Below are 19,226 nucleotides of genomic sequence, written 5' to 3'. Positions count from 1 at the left end.
CCAGTAACACCACAACTACTGCAACAACAGGAGATATCTGTAAACCAGCGTGACAAACCTTCCTTTGGAGAATTCACTCTGTAAAACATTTCACAAGCAATTTCTGCAATAGCTCAGCGAGAATTGACAAATATTCCATCATTTATAAACGCCACTTCTCTCTCCCTCTGTCTTGTTTCTCGTCCCACATACAATATTCAAACAGCTTACAAGAATACAGTCGACGTCTCTCACAACCGCCTGTATTTCGAAACGTAAACACCTAATCTCTTCCAAGAGACAAATGCGAGAATACCGGTTGTTGTGCAACAGTCACTCAGCTGCATTAACGTCACTTCTTCCCACCAGTCCGCTTCATTACAATATTACTGCAAACTATTTGCTAGCAGTGTCTTTGGTGCTACATTACATCAGTGCAAACTGCACCATACTCAAATTACTGCCATATAAGCTGTTCACTTAGAATGTATCTTCACTTCCGATTTCACACTGAATTCACTTCTGTGCATGCACTGCACAAGTACTTTTCGTGTTTAATTGCAATGTCACATTTGTAGCAGTGGTCACACCAATTCATGCTCACACCATCTGCAGCCGTCTTGCCAGCTCATCTTCAAATAAAGAGATTTGAAGAACCACCTAAAATCATTCCTCTCCCACACACCTCGCTTGCTGCTCTTACAAAACTAACTACCATCTCTCAGGGAGTTATACTCAATCACGTGAGACATCACTAGAAATGTACGGCACTTTCCCAAAGTACACTTTTGCGTCTCTGTACACACTTTGGAAGCAGACCACATTTGCAACATTCATTCCCCTCTCTGCTGTGATAGAATTAGACTTGGCATCCCCGTGCATGCATGTGTGACCAAAGTGGCAGATTGCATTCTGAACAAGAGCTTCTGTGGCCCTCATGTGGCGGTGTTACAGACGGAAGCTCCTTAACATTCTCTGTGAGGAAGCAGCGACACCAGAAGACAGTATTGACTTGCTGAGTGACTACCACAGCATTGATGAATACTTCAGGCTCTGCCAGTTGATCCTCTACATAAATAAATGTAATATACTGTGCATACACAGGAAAAGAAATCCACTAGTGTACAACTACACTGCTGATCACAAATTGCTGGAAACATTCAGTCACCTACTGTAAAATATCTAGCAGTAACTGTCCAGAGCCACCCTGCGTGCAATGACCAAAAATACCAACTGGTAACAAACTGCAGTACATCTTTTCTCAGCGATTCCATAATCACATGTTTTGGGCTCCTAAATCCAAATTTCGTGCTTCCTGCCTTGCAGTATGTCGGCTTTACAACAAAAGCCTCAAAATTTTCTGACTTTTCACACATTTTCCTTTCTTTGACAAAGACTACGTGTTTGTCAAAGATGAAAGCCCTACACAAAATTAAATTGGACAAACTCCTCTACAAAATGCAGGAATCAGGCGTGATTTTCTGACGCGAGCGGCGACGGCGCTACATCCTGCTGAAAAACGGTGAAACGGCGACTTCCCAAAATTCGTAACGCGCCTAACGCCATTCATCTGTTGCACTCTATTATGACACTCTGGAATGGTATGGCAGTCTTCAGCACAGGGAAAACAGCCCAGAACTCCATCTGTGTTCTTCGCATCGTCAAACACAATAGCACTCACGGCAGACATCTGCTGTCGAAACGGACGTCATATATTTTGAAACGTGTTCGCATTTATTTAAACTAGTGCTTGTAAGTGTGTGGTTGGTATCTGAGAAATTGCTAAAATTTATTTTGATATCGAAATACGTAAATCTCAGTCCAGTGCAACAGAAATGTGTAAAAATTAAATTTTGTACGGAAGTATGCGAAGCACACGCTACACGATGCGAAATCCAGGCTAGCCGGTACATCAAACAATTCGCCTGCGAGAGAGGAGGTCGTTTTCAATGTAATTTATACATACTATTTATCTGCAAAACAGATAACTCAATTTAAAATATAGGTTCTGAATATTGTAAATCTTTATTTTCAGACTTGTAAACAATAACTGCAGCAGATCTGCTATCGTATCTGTAGCGCAAACAAAGATAAAATGTAACGAATCCCGCTTTGTGTCAAAACTGCTTGAAAATTCACAAGATAACGCCTTTCTGAAATAACTTACCGATTTGGAAAGTCTGAAATGATAATTTCAGATACATTCTGGTGTGTGCCGGAGGACAGTTTGAGTACCACAGCTGTTTCGGCCTTTTCCTGTTGCAGTCGCGGTGTGAAACACTGCTGGTAAGCCACCGTGTGACCTCCGTTCTCCTTAATTTTTACTTTCACGCTCCCTCCTTAATTTTTACTTTCACGCTCCCTGCTTAATTTTTACTTTCACGCTCCTTCTCCCGAGACGCGCGCAGCAGGTAGCAATATATCGGTTGAGTCAGGTGTAGAGAAACTGAAATGGAGCTCAAGTCTTCTTCATGTCCCTGTTGTACTCTCATAAAAGTGTTTGCAATCGACTGAAAAATTTCACGTCGACAAGAATGAACAGTCTTGATGTGTCTTTGCTCAACTTATCGGTTCCCGTTAAGACTAGCAGAAGGGCCGAGTACGTCATTCAAACACTGATTGTGAAATTGCATTGTCCTGCTTTTCCTAAAAGCTGCCTCATAACAGTGGCAGACAGGGTCCTTTCGCACACTAGGCTTACTGTAACTCAGCCACCGATCAAGAACCGAGCAGAAGTTTTGCCATTCGTATTGACATGCTTCCCAGATATCAGTGATTTCGGAATGGAGGATTGTAAAATATTATGTAAAAGACCGGGTCAGGTTAGTCCTCACTGACGATGCGAGAATTATCGTCTATGAAGAGCTCTGAATATAAAGTACGAAACCCGGAGAACATCTGGCGTGCATTTCCTCGCCATGTTACAGTTTTAGGTGGAACCTTTGACCTGCCATCTCTGCAGTGGGCGACATAGGTGGCTGAGACTACATCTACATTTATACTCCACAAGCCACCCAACAGTGTGTGGCGGAGGGCACTTTACGTGCCACAGTCATTACCTCCCTTTCCTGTTCCAGTCGCGTATGGTTCGCGGGAAGAACGACTGTCTGAAAGCCTCTGTGCGCGCTCTAATCTCTCTAATTTTACATTCGTGATCTCCTCGGGAGGTATAAGTAGGGGGAAGCAATATATTCGATACCTCATCCAGAAACGCACCCTCTTGAAACCTGGCGAGCAAGCTACACCACGATGCAGAGCGCCTCTCTTGCAGAGTCTGCCACTTGAGTTTGTTAAACATCTCCGTAACGCTACCCTCTACCCGTTGTACGTTCACTATTCACTTCCTGCTTCCGTTTCAGTCACCTTAAATCACTATTATTTGCTGTTCATAACACTTTTTACAAGTCGGCACTCTCGAATGCAAATTTGGTATCTTCAATAATGATCTTCTTGATAGTATTCGCCCGACCACGCAGTTTTATCCGATGTCATGGACGCCAACTGCAAACTTACATTTGTCTTCTTAATGCTCTTCCTCCCACGCAGTTTCATTCCGTCACAAGGGATGCCAAATGCAACATCCCCTCGCTTCTAAACTGACACTGTTATTACTCAGCTTAGCCGTGAGTCCGTAGAGGGTGGTATATGTGACATACAGTATGACTGGTCAGCATAATACACAGTTTTGCAACAATACTTAGATACATGAAAAACTTAAGAAATTAATAATTTATGAACTCTGATCAATTTATTTTAAAATTGCACGAAATGATCTACTAAAACGTAATCTGTAGCTTCCGTTAATAGAGCTAAAATGATGGACGAATACATTGGCAATCCATTGATTTCAAAATAAAAAGAGGTGTACTTCGAGGTATTGGACAATAACGTAACACAGCCAGATACAAGGTTTTCGCATCGTGATAAACTTCTCTTCCTTAATTTAGGGAATGGTGCTCAATTCACCAAATATGCTCAGCATTTCCGTGTAGACGGTGTGGATTCACTATAGTGAGTCCTTCAATCACTCGGTCTTGTGTGTACAACTGTATTTTCTTCCCAGCATAAAGAAACGTGGCGAGACGTTATCAAAAGAATGACTCAGAATGAAACGGACTAAATTCATTCAGAAGCTTTCAAACTGTCTAAATGCCACCATTCCTGCCACACATGTTTCAGTTCAAAGGAGTATTTTTTTTATTCTCTTACACGCATAAAAAAGTATTTGAGAAACAGTATGGTCTAGTATCGCTTATCAGCTCTTGCTTGTATCTCAGTTGAAAAACCACCACTGCGAATACTTGAAGGGCGAGACACAGTGTAGAAACACAGTATGACTATGTCAACGAAAGATCTAGGGCTTCTATGCAGTCACTTGTTGATTGGTATGGTACGGCTGTTGATAACGAAAGGAGAGCCAAAGTTGTAAATATCACGTTCAAGAAATCGTTCAAGCAGGAGAATCGTACAAACATACCGTCGTTTGATCATCGAACATACTCCAATTTGGACGACATCGTAGTAAACATCCCTGGCGTTGAGAAAGAACTGAAAGAGTTAAAAGCAAATAAGACACGAGGCGCGAATGGAATCCCAATTCGGTTTCACAAAGAGCACTCTACAGCATTGGATCCTTGCCTCGCTTGCAGTTATCGCGAATCTCTCGTCCAGCGCGAAGCCCCAAGCGACTGGGAAAAAGCTCAGGTTATAACACTGCAACAGTATTTACGTAGCTTGTACAATCAAATACCAAGTTTGGCTTATTACGTACTATGACCCAACAGAACAAATAGTCCTGTCACGGAAAAGCCACGTATAACACTACCTGTCTGCTACTACTATCCCATAACCTCAAAGCCTAAGGCAGTTCGTATAAATAAATTATTCTTATTCTAGTAATTCTACTATGAAGAAACAGAGCAGTGTTACCCTCTGAGAGGAATTTCGTTATGTTGACTGTGTTGTACCTAACGGAAGTGGCTTATCGGAAAATGAAAGTCAGAATTACGTAAATATTCGAACAGTAACAAACAATATTTTTGCCTATCCACTCTGTTTAAAGAATAAAGAAAACGGTCGCCAGCCTCATTAGGCAAGAGAAAGACTATCGTTCTTGTTTAAGAAAGTAGGTATGAGTAACTTTAACGGATAAACACAACGTATACTTTACCACACGTGAGTGCATGAACTCTGACACCTGCATATGTTCACAGTTAAGACTGGAAGCTGACAGAGCAGGACAGACTATTTGCATAAATATAACAGATAACGGAACACAATGTTACCTTCAGGACTTATTCAAACCGAACAAGTTTTATAACATTACTATTAATATTCACTGGAGAATCATAAATTGGACACAGGTTAAGTATTATTTTTCAAACACTTTCCTACTTGGCATAAAATTATAAATGTACTTCACTGTCATTTATTATTTTCATAAATGATTAAATAGGTGTCTCTGAAACTTCACAGAACTACATTTACTACCTCCCCAATTTCACTGAATCCACAGTAAATCTGAATATTCCCTTCTTACCAAAGATCAAACAACAAATTATTTGGCTTCGAGGCTTTCATTTTTTCCACCAACTAGGACACTCGGTAATCATAGTTCAAATGGACAGAAACCTGAGAGGTGTTGTGATAAGGAAAAATTCAAGGTAGGTACATAAATTCAGCTATAAGTTACCTTATATTTGTGCACACTAAAACACCAAATAAGCTGATGCTTCACTGTACGTCATTATAGTATTCCGTTACAGTGATTGCGCAATGTGTTGGCAACTGCATTTTGGTAGGTGGATTTGCAGGCAGAATTGCTGGACTCTGTCCCTTCTTGGTGGTGATGATGGATATCAATTCCAGAATCTTTCCAGCTATTTATCCATCCATCCGAGGCATTGGAAAGTGGCAGAAAAAACCTCTCTCGGACCCAGCACAATATACAACTTTTACATGGCAGTGCACAGTTTGGTAGCTCGTCCCCGACTGACTCTCGGTTCCACCTTTTCTACCTAGGCCAACCACAATTTGCACGCGCTGCACAGTTCCGTTCCCGAGGGGAACCACTATACCATTAACATACAAACTAACTAAGAACCCTAAGTGAAGGTCAGCAGTTTACATAACAGCAACCAAACGCATTAAATAAAACAGAACATTTGCACATATTGACATTTGTACAAAAAATTATTCACACAGAAATTACAATTATATAGAGTAAGTTTTATTCCCTCCAAATGGGACAAAGAATTTAAATGACAGATGTACTACATTATGTAGAATCAAATCATGACATCAAAGTTTTAACAAAGAAAGGAGTATACAATTTTATGTTATCGATTCAAACACATTTACAGATACTCAATGATGTAACATTAAATGAAACAAAAGCAAAATAAATCAGTAGAGCAGTAGAGTTATGGTGTCACAAGGTGACTGCTGTATGTAAGAAGGGTAAAAGAACGGATCCGCAAAATTACAGACCTATATCCCTAACATCGGTTTGTTACATAATGAATCCTTGAAAATATTGTCAGTTCGAATATAACAAATTTTCTTGAGACTAAGAATCAGCACAGTTTTGGGTAGCATCGCTCATGTGAGTCTGAGCTTGCCCTTTTCTCACACAATATGTTGCGAACTGCGGACGACCTGCACTGGGCAGATTCCATGTTTCTAGATTTCCGGAATGCCTTTGGCACGGTGGCCTATTGCACGGTTAAGGAAGGTACAGACACACAGAATAGGTTGACAGATATGTGAGGCACTTGAGCGCTTCTCACATAACTCAGTCCACTGCGTCGTCCTCGACGGCGAGTGTTCGTCAGTGACGAGGCTATCGTCACGAGTGCCCCAGGGGAGTGTGACGGGACCGCTGTCGTTCCCTGGATACGTAAATGACTTGGCGTATGGGGTGGGCAGCAGTCCGCGGTCATTTAGTGATGATTCTGTGGTGTACGGTAAGGTGTCAAAGTTGAGTTACTGTAGGAAGGTAGAAGACGACTTGGACAAAATTTTCAGTTGGTGTGATCAATGGCAGCTAGACCTAAATGTAAGTTAATGCGGATGAGTAGGAAGAAGAAAACCCGTAATGTTGGGATACAGCATTACTAGTGTCCTGCTTGGCAGAGTCAAGTCGTGTAAATGTCTGGGCGTAGCGTTGCAAAGCCGTGTGAGGTAGAACGAGCATGTGAGAACTGTGGTAGGGAAGGCGAATGGTCGGCTTCGGTTTACTGGCGGAATTTTAGGAAAGAGTGGTTCACCTGTGAAGGAGACCGCTTGTAGAACACTGATATGACCTATTCTCGAGTACTGCTCGAGTGTTTGGGATCGATACCAGGTCGGACTGAAGGAAGACATCGAAGCACTTCAGAGGTGGGCTGCTATATTTGTTACTGCTAGGTTCGCACAACACGCAAGTGTTGCGGACATGCTTCGGGAACCAATATGGGAATCACTGGAGGTAAGTCAATTTTATTTTCGGGAAACACTATTAAGAAAACTTACAAATTCGGCATTTGCAGCTGACTGCAGAACGATCCAGCATACATTGCATTCAAGTACGACGAAGATACGAGAAATTAGGGCTCATACGGAGGGGTACAGACAGTCAATTTCTCTCGCCCTGTTTGGGAAAGGAATGGCTACTAGTGGTACAGGGCACCCTCCGCCACGCGCCGTAAGGTGGATTGCTGAGTACCGTGCTTTACGGAGTACAAGACGCACCTTTTTTCTTCGAAAAACTGCTTCCAAAATTCGGATGTGTCTTATACTGGAAATAAAAATAAAAATGTCCAGTGTTTCATGTAAAATTCCCGCCAGTCCTAAAAATGGCCGTAGAAAACTATCTCTACCTGGTAACATTCGACTCAGCTGGCAGCAACAGTGCACCGATGCGACGGACGCGAGTTGCAGGGATTCACAAGCCTGCTCACACTGCCTCCCTCCCGCCCCGAAATCACAAACCCAGAACACACTGTCTGGCCTGTGATGTGTCAATGCAGTCTACGGTGCCAATCAACTTGAACTGAAAGTGATTTGTGCTATCGGTAAAGTACTACATTATTCGTAATATCTAGTTTCGTAATGGAAAAAATAAAAGGTATTCATATGGTGAGAGCTATCAATAGCATATGGAGAAGAACATGGAAACAGAAAAGCTGAGCGGCACTTGGGCCATCCAGCAACAGAAAAAGCCATTCGCGATGGGCGGGCTAGTAAAAAAGCGTTGAAATAAATGAAGACTAAATGTGCAAAAAAGGACTTAGTGCAAATTGCCAAAACTAGAAAATGACGTATTGAAATGGATTCAAGAACACAGTCAAAATGGTATGGGCATGGATGTGCGTGATGTCCTTAGGTTAGTTAGGTTTAAGTAGTTCTAAGTTCTGGGGGACTGATGACCTCAGATGTTAAGTCCTACAGTGCTCAGAGCCATTTGAACCATGAAAGGTGCTAACATCGTGACTATAAAAACAAGTGGACTAAAAAATGTGCTACACTGGTGTCTTTTCATGTTGAGCTGACAGTACTAACCTTAATCCAAAGATCATTTTCGAGCGCAAAACAATGCCAAACTGTTGTTAAATACAGCCAGGTGTTGTTGTTCAAGTACATGACAAGGGTTGGATGGGCGAGAGTGGTATGAAGTTATGGATTAACAGAGTGTGGGAGACTAGGAAAAATGCTTTTTTGAAGAAGTGTTCTTTTCTTGTGCTAGGTTAGTTTACTAGTCATTTGAAAGATTCTGTGGCAGGGTTCAGATGGTTCAAATGGCTCTAAGCACTATGGGACTTAACATCTGAGCTCATCAGTCCTCTAGAATGACAAATTCATTTAAACTGTATATGAGAGAGGAGTGGGACGAATGGATATTGGATGAAATCCAACATGAATTCACAGCCAAGGGAGGTTTAAAGCGACGTACAATCAAACAAGTGTGCCAGTGGATAAAACAGGCATGGTCTAGAGTGAGAGAAGACATTATTGTTAAATCTTCCAAGAAGTGCGACATAAGAAACAGTCTCTGGCAGTGAAGACCGTCTTATATATGAAGAGGAGAACGATGACGATGAAGAGGAAGAAGAAGAAGAAGAAGAAGAAGAAAGATCAGATGACGATTTTCCGGTATTTTAAAAGTCGATTCGGTTTTATACACTAAGAATCTTTCTCAGCACTGCTTTGCGATACAATAATAAAAATGGTAAAAAAATTATTCATTTAAGAAATTGATTAAAAATTAAGGTACATCTTATAGTCCATTATACAGGGTGATTCACCTAACATTACCGCTGGATATATTTCGTAAACCACATCAAATACTGACGGATCGATTCCACAGACCGAACGTGAGGAGAGGGGATAGTGTAATTGGTTAATACAAACCATAAAGAAATGCACGGAAGTATGTTTTTTAACACAAGCCCGTTAGTTTTGTTAGCACATCTGAACATATAAACAAATACGTAATCAGTGCCGTTTGTTGCATTGTAAAACGTTAATTACATCCGGAGATATTGTAACCTAAAGTTGACGCTTGAGTACCACTCCTTCGCTGTTCGATCGTGTGTATCGAAGAGCACCGAATTACGTAGGGATCCAAAGGGAACGGTGATGGACCTTAGCTACAGAAGAGACTGGAACAGCACATTACGTCCACATGCCAACAGCTTTTTTTTTTGGTCTTTTTCACTGACGCACATGTACATTACCATGAGGGGTGAGGTACACGTATACACGTTGTTTCCGTTTTCAATCACGGAGTGGAATAGAGTGTGTCCCGAGATGTCAGGCCAATAGATGATCAATGTGGTGGCCATCATTTGCTGCACGCAATTGCAATCTCTGGCGTAATGAATGTCGTACACGCCGCAGTACATCTGGTGTAATGTCGCCGCAGGCTGCCACAATACGTTGTTTCAGTTCCTATGGGGTTGTAGGCACATCACGGTACACATTATCCTTTAACGTACCTCACAGAAAGAAGTCCAGAGGTGTAAGATCAGGAGAACGGGGTGGCCAATTTATGCGTCCTCCACGTCCTATGAAACGCCCGTCGAACATCCTGTCAAGGGTCAGCCTAGTGTTAATTGCGGAACGTGCAGGTGCACCATCATGCTGATACCACATACGTCGACGCGTTGCCAGTGGGACATTTTCGAGCAACGTTGGCAGATCATTCTGTAGGAACGCGATGTATTTTGCAGCTGTTTGGGCCCCTGCAATGAAGTGAGGACCAATGAGGTGGTCGCCAATGATTCCACACCATACATTTACAGTCTACGGTCGCTGTCGCTCTACCTGTCTGAGCCAGCGAGGATTGTCCACGGACCAGTAATGCATGTTCCGTAGATTCACTGCCCCGTGGTTTGTGAAACCCGCTTCATCGGTAAACAGGTAAAACTGCAACGCATTCTCTGTTAATGCCCATTGACAGAATTGCACTCGATGATTAAAGTCATCACCATGTAATTGCTTATGTAGCGAAACATGAAACGGGTGAAAGCGGTGACGATGCAGTATGTGCATGACACTACTTTGACTCAGTCCACCGGCTCTCGCAATGTCCCGTGTACTCATGTGTGGGTTCATGGCAACAGCAGCTAACACACCAACTGCACCCGCGTCTCCTGTGACGGGCCTGTTACGGACCCGTTTGCGTGCTACGACCATAGCTGTTGCATACAGTTGGCGGTAGATGTTTTGCAATGTGCGGCACGTTGGATGCTCTCTGTCCGGGTACCGTTCTGCATACACCCTTCAGGCTTCAGCTGCATTTCGTCGACACTCGCCATAGATGAGTATCATCTCCGCCTTTTCAGAGTTCGAATATACCATGGTCACAGTTCCTACAACACTACACCATCAGAGACGTCTGGTAACACGGTGTACTACAGTTGGTCTGCGTGCGGAGACGAATGCAGAATAACAATAGCAGCAAGCGCTACATGCGGACACTGCGACAGCTGGACCAAACCACAACAGTGCACTACAGCCACACTCGTAAACACGGTCGTCATCGTAAACATGTCCTTGCAGATGCTGCTCGCCGACCGTGGCCCGTGTTTGTTACAACACGCAACTGAACGTCGGAGGTTTCAAGCAAAATGTTTCAAATGGCTCTGAGCACTATGGGACTTAACATCTGTGGTCATCAGTCCCCTAGAACTTAGAACTACTTAAACGTAACTAACCTAAGGACATCACACACATCCATGCCCGAGGCAGGATTCGAACCTGCGACCGTAGCAGTCGCGCGGTTCCGGCCTGAGCGCCTAGAACCGCTAGACCACCGCGGCCGGCAGGTTTCAAGCATCAACTTTAGGTTACAATATCTCCGGATGTAATTAACATTTTACAATGCAACAAACGGCACTGATTACGTATTTGTTTATATGTTCAGATGTGCTAACAAAACTAACGGGTTTCCATTTAAAAAAACGTTGGTTTGTGTTAAAAAACATACTTCCGTGCATTTTTTTATGGTTTGTATTAAACAATTACACTATCCCCTCTCCTCACGTTCGGTCTGTGGAATCGGTTCGTCAGTATTTGATGTGGTTTACGAAATATATCCAGCGGTAGCGTTAGGTGACTCACCGTGTATACGGAATCTGTGTAGAAGTAGGTGCATGTGAGAGATTCCGGAAGGACCATCGAGGTAACTTGTTTCACAACTAACAACGTTGAGGTGCCCACTCTGCAGCGGTTCGTTTGTAAATAAAAGTGAACGTCATTATTGTTGTTATTATTAGCTCCAGCAATAGCAGCAGTAGTTGCTGTCATCTTAACAAGGGAAACTCCCGTTCGCAATCCCCCCCTCCCTCCGGCCCACAGATTCAGTGGCAAAAAGCCCCAGTGGATGGCCCGTCGAAAACTGAACACAGATCAAGTATGAAAACAGGAACAACTTATACAGGAATTTAAAAAATAAAATAAAATAAAAAATCAAAATGGAAAGAGTGAACGGTCCAAGAACAAGAACTACGATATAGAGCAGCCAAAACGAAAAATGGCGTCGTGGTTAAGTGGTTGCGGTGTTCAAATCTCTCTCGTGCTTTCGTTATTCAGTGCTTCGCTTTATTCAAATTTGTGCCTGTGTCGTTGTGTAACGTCCGTTTGCAACAGCGAGTTGTAAGATAGGGACCTATAGTGACAGTTGATTCTGCACAACTACTCTATTAGCAGCCGGAAGGGAGCGGCTTTCCAATGGGAACCGCAGACCTTTGATGACAAGGCGACATGTCGGCCGAACCCTCCACCGGAAAACATGTCCGCTGTGTCACACACGGCGTTAGTGACAGGATGTGCGTCATATGAGAGGCGTCTCTTAGCGACGCACCTAATTTGTACGACCGGTAACTGAATGAGATACGCCTGCTTGCCCTATACAGGTGTCCGTAAGAATGTGAACGTGATCACTCCCAAGGAAATGATTAACGCAACAGTTTCATAATCACACAATTTCTCTGTGCTCAGTCGAAACCATTTTTTAACTTTTCACTCCCAAGGAAATGATTAACGCAACAGTTTCATAATCACACAATTTCTCTGTGCTCAGTCGAAACCATTTTTTAACTTTTTGAAGTTGCGTTTCTTTTTCGAAGCTTTGACTTTTGAATTCCTTTGTTGTAACACAGTTCATTCCCGTTTATTTGTTGTTTTCATTTTTGTGAGACTATAACCCTCCTACCTCTCTAGCTAATTATGATTTCCTATATGACATTGTGCCTAAAGACCCTAATATTTGGAGAAAAGGCATTTACTCCGAAGTATAATGCAAAACCGAGCGAAGTAGGTGAAATTATAACCGAATCGCCACTGCTAAGTACTTTACCAATGACGAAGAAACAAAGTTCGGTTAAATTAGACGTTTTTACCACGTAAACTAATTTTTAATTAACAGCACTCAGTGGAAAATCTGAAAAAAAGGATTTCAAAGCACGTCATTAATGAAATAACCAGTTCCTCACCGGAACAAGAATAATTAAGTTGAAACGGAACTTTATGCTCATAAGCAATCTTACATAAGAATAGTTATTGGCGTATTGACGTAGGAACAGTACCTAAGGCACACTTTCAAGTACTTCACACCACACATATCACAGTAGTCAGGAAACAATCAAACAGTAAACACATAAACAGATTATATTAATTTCAAACGATCAATTAAAGTAAGATTGTTTACTGGCTGTGGAAAGAAACTTTTTGTTACGTTACTCACCGTAATACTGATTGTCGTAATTGTAGCAAACAGAAAGGTTGTTTGAATTTACTAATTGGAAGGACTGTCATTTACCTAACAGTTACTCAGATATTTCTTTGCAATAAAAGTTGTAAATTACGCCACAAGCTATAAATTAGAACTGTGTCTTGACAATGAAATTCAGTGTGCAACTTACGTAATGTTTTACTACCAATCTTTTATTACGAAAGCTACTCTATTTTTAGCAAAAGAATCAATACTGGCTTTTGCATCATTCCATTTCTGACATTACTCGTACTACATCCAAAGATTTAATTATTACATAATTGACCAAAAGTTGGAAAAATTATGTTTTGATAATCCACTAAATTAGTGATCATTTTCAGTTCATTTTCTGATTATTTTGGTTCATACAAAGGGAGAAGATGGATACCACTTCAATGAGACTTGGAAAATTATTTACGTGACCATATGCACGACAACAGTTTTTATGTAAGCAATAGAAATCCAACTAAGCTGGTCAGTCTATTACTCTTCTCGTTATAAAAAGTCTAGATCTGACTTCAGTTTATGATGCCGTTGGTTTGTCGAGTGGCTGTATTTAACAGTAAAATAGGGCACAGGTTGATCTTCTTGCCATACCACAGCCAATAACAAGGGCCCACACTATCCTTGATGTTATGTGGATTACTCTTGCTGCATTTGTACTGTGCCCAATAAATGCTGTGGCTTGCCCACATTATCCGCGAAACCAACCATTTCAGTTTTCACTGCTCCGCACTTCGGAAACAGACTTTTTAATCTCCGTGCTTCCGAACATTTTTTTTTGGGGGGGGGGGGAGGTGGGGGGGGCGCTTGCGTGCCCAGTGGTAATGCATTTACAGTTTATTGCACTCTTTGACAATATGTTTTCCCTGACAAGACTAGCTTGTCTACTCACGAAATGTTAACATCCCATGCGTACTTTCTTTCTTAAATAACAAATAGCATTTGTAACTTGACAACATATTTACAAGAATAATACTTAGCACAACTAATAAATCAAACTTCTCAAAATATGGTGAAAATGTATGTTCATCCACAGAGTTGTGGTGTTATAAGATGTCTATGTGGTATCTCGTTTGCTCTCAACATTCATCACATTTACTTGTGACATACTTAATCGTTTGCGTAGTAAAATGCACTGAAATTGGCATCTGCACCGAATTTTCCATATATTCGTTTACAATCTCATTCTAATGTTTCTGCTCCACCCCAGGTTTAAAAATAACAGTTTCTGATAGAAAACATCAGAAGTAAGTGACTCGAGTCAAACAATATTGCGTATCGCCTAATGGGTCTGCCTCTACAGGAATTGCTGTAAGTAGGCTGTTTAGGTTTTTATGTTGGTACCGCCACGTAGCGCTCTGTGTGAAAATCACTGACTATGATGTGTGCAGCCTGTGGCTGGTTGGCATTGCTGGAATATTCGCTATTGTAGTGTTGGGCAGTTGGCTGTTAACAGCGCGTAGCGTTGCGCAGTTGGAGGTGAGCCGCCAGCGGTGGTGGATGTGGGGAGAGAAATTGCGGAATTTTAAGAGCGGACGATCTGGACGTGTGTCCACCAGAAAGAGTAAATTTGTAATACTGGATATCATGAACTGGAATATATATTATGACTTTTGAACACTATTAAGGTAAATACATTGTTTGTTCTCTATCAAAATCTCTCATTTGCTAACTATGCCTATCAGTAGTTAGTGCCTTCAGTAGTTTGAATCTCTTATTTAGCTGGCCGTAGTGGCGCTCGCTGTATTGCAGTAGTTCGAGTAACGAAGATTTTTGTGAGGTAAGTGATTTGTGAAAGGTATAGGTTGATGTTAGTCAGGGCCATTGTTTTGTAGGGATTATTGAAAGTCAGATTGCGTTGCGCTAAAAATATTGTGTGTCAGTTTAGTGTTGATCAGAATAAGTAAAGAGAGAAATGTCTGAGTACATTCAGTTCTGCTCAGCTGTTTGAAAATCAACTAATGTAAGAGGTTTATCAGCACAGTAATTCACTAATTTTTCTAAGGGGAAGTTTCATTGCCTTACGTTTACAATAGTGTTTTCGTTGTCAGGACACCGAGAATCTGGGCTCCTTTCTGCAACGACATATTCCCCACTATCATAACTACTGAAGCACCTGGTTTCTTCATTCTCTGTAGAAATGCCCAGTTCAGTATTGGCAACATCTCACTGATGATTTCCCAAAATTCCTTCTCCAGCGTCCACATTTTGTGAAGACTTAAAACCAGAATTAATGAAGCATTTTCTAATTTTTTCGCTTCATTCCGAGCACTTTTAATCCAGTTAACAGCGTCACCTACGGTCACAAGCTTGGCTAGCTCATATACGCATGTGGCGGTGTCCATTTTCCCAACTACGGAACGCAGAACCATCTTTCAGTAATTTAACATAAAAGATCGGATCACTCTCTGGTCAAGAGGCTGAAGATACGATGTTGCGTAGGCAGGAAAAAACTTTTCTACCACGTTTGGTAACTTTTCGCTGCAATCGCATGGTGTATTAACTACAAAAAGTAGTGATTAAAATTCTTCTGGGCACGTACCCTAAGGAAGGCTATTGCAATTCCGCCGAAACGTCGGTTTTAGTTTATTATTGTTGTTAGTTTTTAGCAATGACGCGGCATAATACCCAGAAGAATTTTAATCACTATGACACCGGCCGCGGAAGCCTACATTCTTATATACAAAAAGTAGTATTTCACGATTTTGAATGCCCATTTTGGAATTTAAGTTATTCATCCAAGAACGGAGAATGTCACATGTCATACGTACATTTTTATTTGCATTCTGAAGGACCGTCAACGATTTTGTGTATCTATCACTAGTGGTTATTGTTTTTCACCGCAGAGGTTAGCTCAACGACCGATCGTTAATCTTCGTTTCGCCATTTTGCTTCCTTCGCACTGACCACTCTTCACAGTAAGTACACATTAAGTTTTTTTACAACTGCGAATAAAGATAACCATCAACTATGGAGTGGAATGGCGACAGTGAAAATTTGTCACAGACCGGGGCTCGATCCCGGACTGCCCGCTTATCGCGAGAGGTCGCCTTACCGTTTGGCTGTCGGTGCAAGTCTCCAGGCCAGAGCCGAACTCCCACGTGTCGTGAACCACGTGTCTGTGACCTGCACTCGTACATCCATTATGTCTGACCAGACGTTGTCCTCGAAAGTCGCTTGCCCAGTATCGGTAGATGTATACTTCGTAGTTAGTGTTTTGTCTGAAATAGCTTTTAAAAATCATTTACGTCGTAAATGTCGCTATCACAATAGCCACTTGTTTTTACTCTAAGTTTCGACTTCGAGTCCGGTACCACATCTTGACTAACTACTGATCTTTCTCCACAGACTGCTCAGGAAGCAAGTCTGTATCGAAGACGAAATCGATCCGCCCAGACGATGTTTGTATCGAAATCAGGAAGTCCAAGACAAGAAGCAAATTTAAGAGCTTTTTCTTGTAGCGCGGCAATTCTCTGGCACATGCTGTATTAAATCACTCCAAAACAGCATTATTAACGCCTTCAGTTGCTTGCTACCGTCTTTTGCACGAATGGTGCAGACCCTGGCAGTTGACCCTGAACGTAAATAAATGTAACATATAGTGCATACATAGGAAAAGAAATCCACTACTGTACAGATTAGATCAGATTAGATTAATACTTCTTCCATAGATCATGAATACGACACTTTGTAATGATGTGGAATGTGTCAGGTTAACAAAAGATGTCTGTACAAGATATTACATTACACAAAATACTGCAAGACACTAGTGTTTAAGTTGTTTTTTTTTCCTTAATTTAATATCGAAAAATTCAGCCAGTGAGTAGAAGGAGTTGCCATCTAGAAATTCTTTTAACTTACTTTTAAATGTTACTTGGCTATCTGTCAGGCTTTTGATGCTGTTTGGTAGGTGACCAAAGACTTTTGTGGCAGCATAATTTACCCCTTTCTGTGCCAAAGTCAGATTTAACCCTGCATAGTGAAGATCATCCTTTCTCCTGGTGTTGTAGCTATGCACACTGCTACTACTTTTGAACTGGGTTGGATTATTAACAACAATTTTCATAAGTGAATATGTATACTGTGAGGTTACTGTGAGGATCCCTAGATCCTTAAATAGATGTTAACAGGATAACCACGGGTGGGCTCCAGCAATTATTCTGATTACACGTTTTTGAGCAATGAATACTTTTCTACTCAACGATGAATTACCCCAGAATATGATGCTATACGAAAGCAGTGAATGAAAGTAGGCATAGTAAGCCAATGTGTTGCTTCCAGTTTAACATCTCATCAATGGACACACCTAAAAATTTTTGAAAATTCAACCTTAGCTACAGACTTCTGTTCAAAGTCTATATTTATTACTGAACTTGTGCCATTTACTGTATGGAACTGTATATGCTGTGTTTTATCAAAATTGAAAGAGAGTCCGTTTGCTGAGAACCACTTAATAATTTTGTGAAAAACATCATTTACAATTACATCACTTAGTTCTTGGTTTTTGGGTGTTATTACTGTAGTTGTATCATCAGCAAAAAGAACTAGCTTTGCATCTTCATCAATGTGGAATGGTAAGTCATTAATGTACATCAAGAACAGTAAAGGACCTAAGACCGAACCCTGTGGGACACTGTACTTGATAGCCCCCCCAGTTTGAGGAATCAGCTGTTGTTTTAACATTACATGAACCACTTATTTCAAGAATGAGATTTTCACCATGCAGCGGAGTGTGCGCTGATATGAAACTTCCTGGCAGATTAAAACTGTGTGCCTGACCGAGACTCGATCTTGGGACCTTTGCCTTTCACGGGCAAGTGCTCTACCAAGGGCAAAGGTCCCGAGTTCGAGTCTCAGTCGGGCACACAGTTTTAATCTGCCAGGAAGTTTCACTTATTTCAACTTTCTGCTTTCTTCCAGTTAAGTATGAATTAAACCATTTGTGCACTGCCCCCCTCAAACCATAATGATCCAGCTTCACCAAATGAATTCCATGATTTACACAATCAAAGGCCTTTGAGAAATCACAAAAAATACCAATAGGTGATGTCTGGTTATTCAGAGCATTTAATATTTGATCAGTGAAAGCGTATATTGCATTTTCTGTTGAAAATCCTTTCTGAAAACCAAACTGACATTTTGTTAGTACTTTATTTTTACAAACATGGGAGGCTACTCTTGAATAAATTACTTTCTCAAAAATTTTTGATAGACCTGTCAGAAGAGAGATTGGGTGGTAGTTGTTGACATCCGACGTATCCCCCTTTTTATGCAATGGTTTTACAATGGCATATTTCAGTCTATCGGGGAAAACACCCTGCTCCAAAGAGCTATTACATATGTGGCTGAGAATCCTACTTATCTGTGGGGAACAAGTTTTAAGCACCTTGCTGGAAATGCCATCAACTCCGTAAGAGCTTTTACTTTTCAGTGAGTTTATTATTTTACTGATTTCAGAGGGAGAGGTTGGTGGAATTACAGTTGTTTCAAACTGCACAGGTATGGCCTCTTCTATTAGTAGCCTTGCCTCATCTAGTGAATATCTAGATCCTATTTTCTCCACAACATTTAAAAAATGATTATTGAAAGTATTTTCAGTTTCTGATTGTTTGTTATTACACTTGTCATTCAGTTTTATGGCACTAAAGTCTTCCTGTGCTCTTGGTTGCCTTGTTTCCCTTTCAATAATATTCCATATTGCTTTAATTTTATTATCAGAGTTACTGATCTCAGACATGATACACATGCTTCTGGACTTTTTAATAACTTTTCTTAGTACTGCACAATAGTTTTTATAATATTGAACAATTTTGGGGTCAGTGCTCCCTCTTGCTGTTAGATACAGTTCTCTTTTACGGTTGCAAGATATTCTTATTCCTTTAGTTAGCCAAGGTTTTTTATATGTTTTCTTGGAATTATGTTTAACTATTTTCTTGGAAAAACAATTTTCAAACACCCTTAAAAATGTATCGTGAAATAAGTTATATTT

At 41.1% G+C, this 19,226-nt stretch overlaps 1 protein-coding gene across 1 annotated transcript in view; it reads left to right on the top strand.

The window, feature by feature from the left end:
• LOC126426537 (ankyrin-3-like) overlaps window positions 1-19,226 on the top strand; it is a 305,624-nt gene that overhangs the window by 174,040 nt on the left and 112,358 nt on the right. The gene's annotated exons all lie outside the window — the stretch shown is intronic.

Source organism: Schistocerca serialis, chromosome 11 (genome assembly GCF_023864345.2).
Source record: "Schistocerca serialis cubense isolate TAMUIC-IGC-003099 chromosome 11, iqSchSeri2.2, whole genome shotgun sequence".
In the NCBI taxonomy this organism is placed as follows: domain Eukaryota; kingdom Metazoa; phylum Arthropoda; class Insecta; order Orthoptera; family Acrididae; genus Schistocerca; species Schistocerca serialis.
This window is presented reverse-complemented; position numbering and strand designations above follow the sequence as displayed.